This window comes from Aotus nancymaae, unplaced genomic scaffold (genome assembly GCF_030222135.1).
Source record: "Aotus nancymaae isolate 86718 unplaced genomic scaffold, 86718_ANA_hifiasm-v0.15.2.pri h1tg000103l, whole genome shotgun sequence".
NCBI classification, from domain to species: domain Eukaryota; kingdom Metazoa; phylum Chordata; class Mammalia; order Primates; family Aotidae; genus Aotus; species Aotus nancymaae.
In genome coordinates this window covers 2,896,721-2,909,575 of record NW_026988518.1, presented here as the reverse complement: position 1 = coordinate 2,909,575, position 12,855 = coordinate 2,896,721, and the positions used below count along the sequence as shown (strand labels likewise).

The 12,855-nt window shown below is 37.0% G+C and overlaps 1 protein-coding gene across 3 annotated transcripts in view; it reads right to left on the bottom strand.

Annotated features, from left to right (window-relative positions):
• DPYD (dihydropyrimidine dehydrogenase) overlaps window positions 1-12,855 on the bottom strand; it is an 865,822-nt gene that overhangs the window by 240,194 nt on the left and 612,773 nt on the right. The window lies entirely within an intron of this gene.

The window sequence follows — 12,855 nt, the reverse complement described above, 5'->3', positions numbered from 1 at the left end:
GAATCACTTGAACCCAGGAGGTGGAGGTTACAGTGACCCGAGACTGTGCCACTGCACTCTAGCATGGGGGACAGAGTGGGACTTCATCTAAAAAAAAAAAAAAAAAAAGAAGAAGAAGAAAGAAATAATTTTGAGTCATCATGCATGAATGGCACAATAGATAAATGTCTTACCCTACAATTGAACACAAATTCACAAAAGAATGACTATCAGGTCATTTTTTTCCATGTTTGTGGCACTTGATAAAGATTAAAATTTACCATGTATATGACTATTTTGATATTTTATTTCTATGATATTTCTGGTCATGTCTACAATATCAAAATGTGTGATGTATTTTGGACATTAAATTTCCTGTATTTCGCCCTGACACAATACACAGTGAATCAATAAAAATAAATACTGATTTTTCTGGCTTTAAAAGAAATCAGGATGGGCTTAGAAGCAGTCCTAAAAAATTGAAAAGATGATCAGTTCATTCTCTTTTATATCACTCCTAGTCGTGGTTCCTTGTTACAACTATTGTTTAAGGAATATCTAAACCTGCATAATAATTAAAACATATGCATGATAAACAGTAAGGTATCATCAGCCATAATTATCTTATTTTCCTAGTAGTGGGCTGCATGTTGTACAACCAGTCTGTAATAATCCTTATTTGATGATTCTCGTTAATTCATTCACTCCACAAATATATATTCAACTGCTACTCTAACTGCCAGAGCTTGACAGTAATAAGACAAATCTGCTTTTCTCATGAAGTTTTCATTCTAGTTGAAAATAGGTTAAGAAAAAATAAATATATAATATAATTTCAAGTAGGTGATTTAAAAATATACAACAGGGTAGAAGGATGAGGGGGTAGAGAGTAGCTGTAAGGGCAGGGTACACTGAAGATGAATTACCATGGATCACCCTTTGGGAAAGTCACAGTTAACTCTCTGTATATTCTACAACCAACACAAATTATCCATTTGCTTTTATAGTTGCCTTAACATTATTTTAATTTCATGAACTTAAATGTTGTCTTTGCTCACAGATTTTAAGTTGCTCAAAGTTAGAGATCACGTATTTTTTCACCATGCAATATTATCCACAGGGACAATCATAATACTGGTACATGAAAGACAAGGTGGATATCTTTGCTGACTTCAAATATTAGCTGTTGACTATTCATCACTTAGATGAAACTTTTTAAAAATAAAATGCAACTGCAAAGCAAATGTAATGCTGAAATGTTTTATATGATCATTGCCTGTTTGTTTACATGATGCAGTTCTGTGTATAACACAGTAAGAGGAAACTGAGATACAGGTGTGAGAAAGCTTCTAGGAGTTAGGATAACTCTTAGCCAAGTCACTCACTCCCACCAGCCTCACTGTATGACTCAAAGTTTTTGCAAACCAGTGTATTGAGGATGGGTGTATGGCTCATGCCTATAATCCCAGTGTTTTAGGAAGTCAAGACAGGAGGATCACTTGAGGCCAGGAGTTCAGGACCAGCCTAAGTAACAAAGACAGACCTTGTCTCTACAGAAAATAAAAAAAGTAAAAAGTTAGCCAGGCATGGTAGTATGTAACTGTAGTCCTTGCTATTCAGGAGGATAGGGCAGGAGGATCACTTGAGCCCAGGAGAGTTCAAGGTTACAGTAAGCTATGGCTGTATGACTGTACTCCAGCCTCAATGACAGAGCAAGACCCCATCTCAAACAAACAATCCCTCACCAAAAACTGTGTATTGGTATATTTTATATGAGTCCATTCACCAATAGTTGAAACTGCAAATGTTTGCACTCATATTCATATGGGTTATGGGTCGGTAGTGAAGTTTTCTTCACAGAGGAGAAAAGGAAAGAAGGAGGGAAGAAAGATTAAAGATGACCAGACCTAGTAAATTACTGATAGCTCCTCTGAAGTATTATAACATTTGGCTTCTTCTTCAAATTATATGATGATGCCATCTGTGTAGAGCAGCTTAACAATAAAGAATACTATTTTTGTTGTTGTTCAAACATGGATACAGGATAATTTGAATGTCTACGCTTTTATTAAGAAAATAACTTTAAAATTCCACTAGGAAGTGGTATATGTTTAGGTTAGGGTGAAAAATTCAGAGAAATACAGATCCAATGGGAGTATTAATGAGATATTCTCATCACTGTTTCATCTATTATCCAGAAACTTTTACCTTAGAAGAAAGAATGCTTTATTTCTCTCATATTCCAGGTTTGTATTTCCAGGTCCTATAAATTCCATCTGGGATGCTATGGACTTGAACATTGTTAATTATCTTCTAATTGTGTGCCTAGGAACACTGAGAATTCCCTTGGAATTTCTGGGCCTAGATCTACTGTCCAGAGTCATACACCCTTCTTACCCAGCTCTGCAAGTGGTGGTCTGAAGTCTGAGCTGCTTCTTTACAATGATGCACATCCTGTCTATTCCTGTAGTCTCTAAGCTAGCTCTGCTTCTGTTTTACAATTTAACTACTTTAAATGGGCCAGATTGCTTTTGGAAAATTTAAAAGAGCTAAATAAAAATGTACATGTATAAAACAGAGTTATTTCAAGTTTCTCACATATACATTCAGTTTTTATTAAACACAAACACATACACATATATGTATTTTTAGCAAATATAATAAGGGTGGTAGTAATATCAAAGTAGAACTAGGAATAGCATTACTATAGGCAAATTATTGAACTAGGAATTCTGAATTTGAAGGTTTGATCATTTCATTGAGTTCTGTGTCCCAGAAGCATCTTCATCTGCTCCAAGCCAAGAACTCTGTCTTCATGCTTGGGCATGAATACAATTCAAGATAGTTACCAAAAAAAACGATAGTGGTGCCTCATCATGTGATAGAAACTATATTACATTTTTTTTGGATACCTGACATAGTATGAATAGTAATTTAAAACACAAACTCTGGAAAAATAAACTAAATGCATAGTCGAGTAAGTAAATTCGTTATTATTGTTGATGGGATACATTGAAAAACACAAAATAGGCTGAAATTAAAGAATACCACTGTATATTATAGTAAATCTCTGAAATTCATAGACTAAACATTTGCCATTTCAACTACTTGTGAATGGTTCTAAAGAACATATTAATATGTAATTCCATAAGAAACTTGAATCATGCGATGAGGGTATGTGAATGACTCATAAGGCTAAGAATGAGCTTAACTTTCAAGAGTTTTTCCAGCTGGTCTCTTATGTTGAAGTACAGTCTTAACTTTTTTTTAAAACTTAGTAGTTTAATTTTGTGAAATTTTATTTGAAAGACCCCCAAAGAAAGCCAATTACTAATTCTTTCTTTCCATTTTTTTTTTTTTTTTTTTTTTTTGAGACAGAGTCTTGCTCTGTTGCCAGGCTGGAGTGCGGTGTGATCTCAGTTCACTGCAACCTCCATCTCCCAGGTTCAAGTGATTTCCCCTGCCTCAGTTTCTAGAGTAGCTGGGACCACAGGCATGTGCCACCACACCCAGCTAATTTTTTGTATTTTTAGTAGAGATAGGATTTCAGTATGTTGGCCAGGCTGGTCTTGGAAACCTGACCTCGTGAGCCACCTGCCTCAGTCTCCCAAAGTGTTGGGATTACAGGCATGAGCCACCTTGCCTGGCCAAAATTGTTTTTTAAGTGAAACAGTTTTTAAAAGTTGATGGGTTTTAGCCAACAAAAAAGAGAAGTTCTGGATAAATTTGATGGTGACTCAGACAAAAATGAGCACACCATATGCTCTATATGGAAACAAGAAAAAGTGATGTTTGAAAACGTTTTAGCCAGTGCTCAATTCAGAATTTATGTTAATAGCATTATAAATGACTTTAGTTCTGTTTCTATAGACTCATTAGGGGTCTACAGGGATCCTTTAAATATTTCAGTCATACTTTACTGCATTTATGAGGAAAATTATATATTATAGTGATACTTGGGGATTTGAGAAGGTCTTGGGACATACCCCTCATGAATATCTAAGTCTCAGCACTAATAGATTTACTTTGCCCCTATAATTTCTTGTTAATTTTCAGTAATTGCAAAAATTTGGCTTGTTTAGCTTATTATGGAACTCTACTTTTTTGAAGATGCAGTTTTCTTGCAAGTTTATTTTTAAATTTGACAGTAAAATGCCTAAAAACTTAAGACTTAAGACACCAGAAGAACTGCAACCCCTCCAGATGTCCAAGTGCCAGCAAACGCTTCGGTTGAAGTTATATCCACTACTCTCGCTAATTCCTGCTCCATGGTCATTGTTCAACTCATTTGTCTACATTAAAAAAAATAGCAGACATTACAGAATTCATAATATGCATGTTACATGGTCTGTGACCATAAGTAGCTTTCAGGCTAGGAGCAGAGATAAAGTCCAAGTAATCAAAGTATTAATACAAGGTAGTATGGAGTGGGGGCTGCAGCTTGCAAGGCATAATGAAAAGAATGTTGGATTTGGATCAACTTAGCCTCTGTTTTCCTGGCTCTGCTACATAGCAGTTTTATGATAGGTGCCAAGCACATAGTATGAGCTCAATAAATTATAATTACAAGATCAGTGGCACAAACTGCTGCAGAGCTTAGAGAAGAGAATAGTCATTTTGGGTATCAGTGCTCAGTAGAACTATTTAAATTTGTCCTTGGAGAATAGGCTTGATGAGGCAGACAATAGAGGGGAATTTGTGCCACCACCTAAGTATGCACAAAGATGCCATAGGGAACAGGAGAGCCTCGTGCATATTGGGAAAGGCATAGTGTGTAAGTGTGGTACCATGGAGGTTGTGTGTGTGTTGGAGGTTCTATGTGTTGGCTCTTTCAGACCCAAAGAGTAGGTTTTTTTAAAAAAAAGACAGAATGTTTGTCACTGTGATAAACTTCTAGAGAGAATATTTCCTGTGTTTCTCATCATGCTTGCCTTTGCAGCATGCATAGAAAACCTTGCTGTCAGCTTTTGTAGAGGCTGCTTCCTAAATTTAATTAGAAGATGTTTCCTAAAAGGGAAGCAAAGCCTCCCCTCTTCTTTCCATGGCTGCAGTTTATCTAATCAAACTAAGCTCATCAAATTCCAGGCTTAGTTGTTCTCTACACTGGCTGTGCTTCAAAATCATTTATGGAGTTAAAGACACACACACACACAAACACATAGGATGCCTGGGATAAAGAATTCCTGAAGAATCTCAGGAAAAGGTGGTCCACGCATCTGTTGAAAAGAGCTTCACAGATTCCAATATTTAGAAATGATTGCAGGAGAACTTTGAACTCATATCACCTTTCTTAGAAATTCTTTAAAACATGGTGTGATGGTAGAACCTGTTTAAATATGATAGTACCCGATTTCTCCATGAAATCACTGTATATTTTCCCTTGAAACAACTGAATATGTTATCATCAGAGATTAATTGTAAAGATGTCAAAGCTCAAAGAGCCTGTACCACTGACCACAGCTCTCTCTAACTTAGTTGGGTCCCCATAGCCCTCTGCATTACCTTTTCCATTCAGTTAATTCAACAGATAGGTATCAAAATAACTCTCAATTTCTTGCATTTTAAAATAACATGTTGGAAAAGAAAATAGCACAGTTGCTGCATGACTTCAAAGAAGTCTGTCTGCCTTTTGAAAGCAAAGACACCGGACTCAATTTACTCTTTCACATTGTTTTTCTGTTCCTTCCCCTCCATCCCAGTGTGCCCAGGCTACCCAGACCTCATTCTCTCCTTGACACTCATGGGCATTTTCCTTTGCTCAGTGTTTGGTATCCTTGTCTTCCTCTCTCTCTCCCCGCCTCCCTACCCCCTTCTCTAAGTCTCTCTTCAAGGTAACTGGCCTCATATTTTAGTCATGAAGTTATAAACAACTTAATAGTTTTTCCTTATAAAGAATACTGACATTTTAAAAGAGAGCTCCAAAAAGCAACAATGTGACAGTGTCTCCACCTCACAGAATGATTCAATAATAGTGTGTAATTCAGACACCATGGCACAATTGTAGAAAAGATGCATTTGAGCAAGTAAGCCTTTATGGAAGGCCTCTTGAATTACATCCGGTAGGCTATTCAAAGCCTGACCCAGAACAGGTAAATGCAGTATCAATGAGCCCAAATCAATTTTGAAAATTTTACAGCAGTGTTTAAAAAATAACTGCAAAGATTATTTAATGAACAAAGTATAGTAAAACCACCAGTCATCAAACCTGAGGTGTTGATACCTAGTAGGTACTCAATAAGCGTCTGTAGAATAAATGGGTATGGTAACATATTTAAATCATATCAAGAAAAGACAGCCAGGCGTGGTGGCTCATGCCTGTGGTCCTAGCATTTTGGGAGGCTGAGGTGGGCGGATCACCTGAAGTTAGGAGTTCAAGACCAGCCTGGCCAACATGGCGAAACCCTGTCTCTACTAAAAATACAAAAAATTATCCCAACATGGTGGCATCCAACTGTAGTCCCCGCTACTCGGGAGGCTGAGGCAAGAGAATCGCTTGAACTCGGGAGGTGGGGGTTGCAGTGAGCCGAGATTGTGCCACTGTACTCCAGCCTGGGTGACAAAAGCAAAACTGCATCTCAAAACAAACAAACAAACAAACAAACAAATGAAATTCAATCAATCAAACGAATAAACAAATAAAAAATTGTATCAAGGAAGGAGATGTGAACCAGGAGCTAGGAAAGCTGAGTTCTACTTCTGACTTAGGAACAAGGTGAAAATGAAACAGCATAGGGTGAAAACCGAAGTGGTCACAGAGATGGGATGGAATGGAAAAATACAATGTTAGAGATTTCAAGGAGAGGTTATAAATAAGGTCAAATTCTGTGCAACAAATGAAAAGGAAGATGGTTATGAAAATGTGACTGGTGACATTTCTGATAGTGTTTTGAGCAGAGTAGGAGAAAAGTCAGACAGAAGGAGTTTGAAGAGTGGAAGCAAAGAGTTTTCTGGATGACTGGAAAGGAAGGAATGATGAAAAATAGAAAAGTGGATTGAGAGGGTGGTAGAATCGAAGCAATTTTTATCATGCATGTAGGAGAATGGGAATGAACTATGTAGAGGGAGAGATGAAAAATGTGAAAGCTAAACAGAAAGTAATATTTTAAAGAAGTTGATGAGGCTGAGATTAAGCACACAAGCAGGGAAGCTTGCCTTGGAAAGGGTAAGTTCTTTTATCTGATACTGAGCTTAAAGTAGAATGCCGAATAGAAATAAATATTCCCAGGAGAGTCAGAGCGGTGAGGAAGCAGAATTCCTCAGGACTCCATCAAATACCTCCTGTTGTGTTTCCTGTCCAAACAAAAGCTACTAATTTCCCACTCTCCATCCCCCTGCCCTGACCACCACATGCTGGCTCACCTCTGTAGTGTAACACATCCCATTCACCTAGGCGTCCTAAGACAGCCCTCTGATTTCCACTGTTCTAAGATAGAAGACCTTCAAACGAGAACTTAGCTGATGGGCTGGCCTCCTAGGCCTTTTGCTAAGAAACTACCAAGGCTAAGTTGAAGGCTCAGAACTTACACGGTTTTTTGGAATTGGTTTCCAGTTAGGAGACTGGCTTCAATGAAATCAACACCGATCTGAGTAGAATTTTAAAAAAGCTGTATTGTCAGAGACACTCGGGCAGAATGGCATGGGATTGCTTAACAGTTGAGCACCATTTGACTGTGTTAACAGTTATGACTGTGTCAATACTGGGCAAGGGCTATTCCCCAGCAACAGGACCTGAAGCTGTGGCATTCAGACTGGCTAAACAAAGAATTTGCTTTATTTCATGGGAAGTGAGTTGCCACTAAATCTCCCAGGCAGAGTGGACTCCGTACTTAATACCATTGACAATTTACACCTTGATTCTCTCCTTCTCCTTTCCTAATGCAGTGGTTCCTCTATTACTGTTGATTAAATGTGTCTGTTATTATATAATCTATATGTTACAGAGTTTTGCATATAAAGTAGCAAGATATTAAGGTATCATTATGTTCACCTGCCATTTTAACCCCACAGATACTTTTACTGAGACACTGGGAAAATTAGATTCATTAGAAATAATCTAAGCAAAATAAAAGTGAAAATGAAAAATTGTATAAGGTGAAACCTCTATACTTGGTGGCGATATTTAAAACTGTGAAAATGGATTCTGGGAAGATGGGAAGATGCCAGTCTAAGTCAACACTTAAATAAGCTAAGCAGTACCGGTGAAACACTGGGTTTTCTGGAGAAGAAAGCAAGTGTGTGGATTCATTCATCTTAGGGAAGGGAGAAGAGCTGAGGCCCCAACATGTCTGAAGCTAATATATAGCAGATTCCTTGGTGACTGGAGAGTGCCCAGCTACGTATGTCACCGGAGCTTCAATCATCCAAAGAAGAGCACATCTGCCGCTGGAGAGGATGTGGAGGAATAGTAAAGCTTTTACACTGTTGGTGCGGATGTAAATTAATTCAACCATTGTGGAAGACAATGTGGAGATTCCTCAAGGATCTAGAAATAGAAATACAATTTGACCCAGCATTTCTATTACTCAGTACACATCCAAAGGATTATAAATCATTGTATTATAAAAGACACATGGACATGTATGTTTGTTGAGGCACTGTTCACAATAGCAAAGACTTGGAACCAACCCAAATGCCCATCAATGATAGACTGTATAAAGAAAATGTGGCACATATACACCATGGAATATTATGCAGCCATAAAAAAGAATGAGTTCATGTCTTTGCAGGGAAATGGATGAATCTGGAAACCATCATTTTCAGCAAACTGACACAGAACAGAAAACCAAACACCACATGTTCTCACTCATAAGTGGGTGTTGAACAATGAGAACACATGGACACAGGGAGGGGAACATCACACACTGGGGCCTGGGGGGTGGGGGGCTAGGGGAGGAAGAACAAGGGGTGGGGGATTGGGGAGGGATAGCATTAGGAGAAATACCTAATGTAGATGACGGGGTGAAGGATGCAGCAAACCACCACCATGGAACATGTATACCTATGTAACAAACCTGCACGATCTGCACATGTACCCCAGAACTTAAAGTATAATTAAAAATAAATATAAATAAATAAATAAAAATAAAGAAGAGCACATCTGCCAAGGTCTGACACTGTCTTTCAGGAGGCTGCCTCATGTTGCTGGTAGGCAGTTCTGGGAGGGTAGGGGTGATGCACAGGTGGAACAAATTGCTACAGGTATTCGTATTTTAGAAGGAACTTTGTCCCACTTGGACCTAGAGAGTCTTAGGTCCTGGTCTTATGCCTGTCCCAGTGAAGGGGTTTGGGTATGCTAGGGTGTAATCACTAGCTCACTAGACAAAACTGCCATTGCACCCACAAATGTCCAGCTTACCAGGGCTCAGGAAAATCTCACTCTTGGCCTGTTCTTGTGTGACAAAATCTACATTACAAGGAAGTCAAAGAAAAATTACTACCTATTTCATGGACTCTTAAACTTGTGGGAGGAAGGTCAAGCTTGAACAGGTAGCTGCTATTAAGGAAGAGCTAATGAACGAGATAGAGGAAAATGTTGGTTTAAATGTAATGAGTATTCTCAAAGAGATACAATTAGAAAATAAAAATAATAATTACTTGAACTAACAATAATGATTTTCACAGTTCTAAAATCAAACAGAGGAGGTAAAAAGGAGAGTAGCTACTGCTGAGAACTGAATTAACTGTCCGGATGACCAAAAGAAAGGGACAAAGAAGGAAATTAGTGATAAAATAAGCGATTTAGAGGAAGATCTGGGTGACATAACATGCAAAGAGAAGTAGTTCTAAATAGGGAAAAATTCAGCTTCTATCAAATAGAAGTGATAATCACGGAAATAACAGAATAAAAATTCTGTTGAAGAAGGCTGGTACCTTTTGACTGAATGAGGTCACTAAGACTCAGACAGGATTAATTTTACAAAAAGCCACACACCTAGACATAATCAGGGAAAATGTCTGACCTCCAATGCTAATGAAAAAATTCTTTCTTCTACTCAGAACAACAAATAGTTTTCTTACAAAAGAAAGATTATCCGACTATGTTATTAAAAGAAAATGACTGTGGTCCAAGAATCTTTTTACCAGCCAATATAATACTCAAATGTTAAGAAAAAAGGCACAATGGTTTTCAACATTCAAGTATTCAGAAAATATGCCACCCATGTACTGATATCTTATCTGAAGAAAATATTCAAGAAAGTACTCCCAATCTCATAAAAATTCTACCAGAAGTAAATCTCTGCTTTACAAGAAAAGGAAAGAACAATACAGTGTTAATACAGTGAATAAACAGTGGTCAGCCACTTGTTTTAGTTTATGTGATGATAATCCTATAACTAAGACTTATAATAGAAATTATAAGACAGAGTTCTTAAAATTTATGTTTGTGTGTGTGTGTGTTTAATTAAAACCTGTAACTAAAAGCTTGCAACTACTCAGTAAAACCCAGAATTGTGGAAGAAAGAAAGAAGGGGAAGTAAGACAGAAAGGATTTTAAAAATCTCTAAAAAGATACAGGGAGTAGAGGTTCAGGAGTAAAATAGGCAAGTAGGCTGTCCCAGTGTGGTTGCTGTCATTATTGAACTGGATATACTAATTGAGAAATATTGATTCACATATTATTGTGAATAGCAGAAGAATGAAATTTCCAAATTAATAGAGCTTAGAAAAAAACAAAAAAGGGAAAAATCCAACAAGGTAAATGAACAGTAAACACAAAATATGGAAATAATAAGTAAATAAATCATTTACCACTATATATGTTAATGGGATGAATTACGTAACAAAATAAAAGATATTGAGATTGGATTTTTTTAAAAAAGAACTAAAATAGAGAAAACAACAAAAAAAGAATGCAGGAATGGCAATATTAATGTTAAGAAAACAATGAAAACTCAGGTCAAAGCACTAACAAAGATAAAAAAGTGATATAATGATTACAGGCATAATTCTCAAAGCTTTATGCATAAACTATATATCAAACAAGATAAGGCATACAGGAAAAGAGTGAGAAACAACATAAAAACACAACCAAGGCCAGGCATGGTGGCTCCACACTTTGGGAGGCCAAGGTAGGAGGACTACTTTAGCCCAGGAGCTCAAGATCACCCTGGGCAACATAGGGAGACTCTGTCTCCACATGTATTTATTCTTACTTTTTGTATTCTTACGAAAAATAAGAAAAAATTAGCCAGGTGTGGTGATGTGTGCCTGTGGTCCCAGCTACTTCCGGGAGGCAGAGGTGGGAGATCCCTTGAGCCCAGGAAGTTGAGGCTGCAATGAGATGTGATCAGGCCACTACACTCCAGCTTGGGCAACAGAGACCCTATTTCAAAGAATAAAATAAAAACACAACAGTAATGGAAAATTTTAATAGATATCTTTTAGATTTTGACTGAAAATAGATTCAATTTTGTCAGATTGAAAATAGCAAGTATGTAGATGAGTGATACAATTAACTAGCTTGATTTAATAGATAATTGTGAAATTATGTAGCAATATACATAGCACATGTATTTTTTTCATATACTCATGTGAATTACTTGACATACAGTTGCCAATACTTGGCAATTTCCCCCAAAATAGCTGTTTTATACATTGGGTTCTTTGACTAGAATTTAATAAATCTAAACCACCAACAGATGACCTCCCTCACCCCTTTATCCACTGCTTACATTTGCAGGAAAGTGACAATAAAGGCTAGTTACCAAGAGAAATTGATGAAGGGGTACCATGACATTAGGTCCTTGTCTCTGGTCTTCCCCCATGTCAGGAGTACTGCCATTCCTGTGGTTTGGCTCTGAGTCAACAATTACCCTAACTGGGCTTAGACTAGTTTGTCTTCCTTTCTGTTTATTCCAAAAATGAAATGATTGAGTCTCTTTTTTGCTTCCTCTCTCTCTCTCTCTACATATACATGCAGATACATATACTGAATTCATACAAATACCTTCAATTATATCAAGTTGAATTGCAAAGACCCTAATTTACTGCAGATACGCTCAGATTGATATTACTATGCACAAGACTTGACAAGTTAGATTTTTTCTCATGAATCCTTCTCTCTCCTAAAATAATATAATTTAAGGAGCAGATCTCCTGAATACAGGATATACATAGGAACCCATGGAATTTTCATACCTCTAAATTCTTTTACTGAGCAGAGACCATATCATTAAAGAGGAACATTTCGAGTTCCCTAGGTTAGCATTTTTAAAAGGTGAAATTTATGTTAAAAACTTTTTAGTTTTACCTGACCAAGTTAAGTTAAGGATCCTCATTTCCTTTACATCAAAGCAGAGAATCATGATGACCTGATAAGAACAGCTGGCTCTCTGGTCAGCCATGTTATCACTTTGTTTTTCTCCTTAAGGAAGATTAGCACTTCCTTTTCTATTGTTAGTGTTCTAGTCATGCTAACTGTCTTTCCTAGAGAAAGTCTAACTGTTTCAGTGTTGTTCTGGACTCAATTCCATGTTGAGTGACATCAGGTTGGTAGCTTGAAATTGGCTATGGTGAGAGAATTTATAACAGAGAAATCAGCAAATGCTACAAATAGGGGATTTGTTTTCAGGAGAACTGCTTTACCAGCATAGTACTTGTTTTGTCCCAGGTAGTTGATCTGACAAAGTTTAGAATCTCATACTCTAGTGGGAAGAAATAAACTAGAGAAAAGACACGTTAAAAATTGATTATGTTCCTCTTGGGTAAATGAATTTATTTCAGAGATGTATAATTTCTTTAGAAAAATAATGGAGTCCTTAAACTAATATATTTGGAAAATGTTAAGTGTGAAAAATTGTCTTATAAAATTGTAAGCTGAGAAAAAATAGTACTTTTCCTTAAGGCAAGTTAAAAACATGATCTTGTCTACTTTCT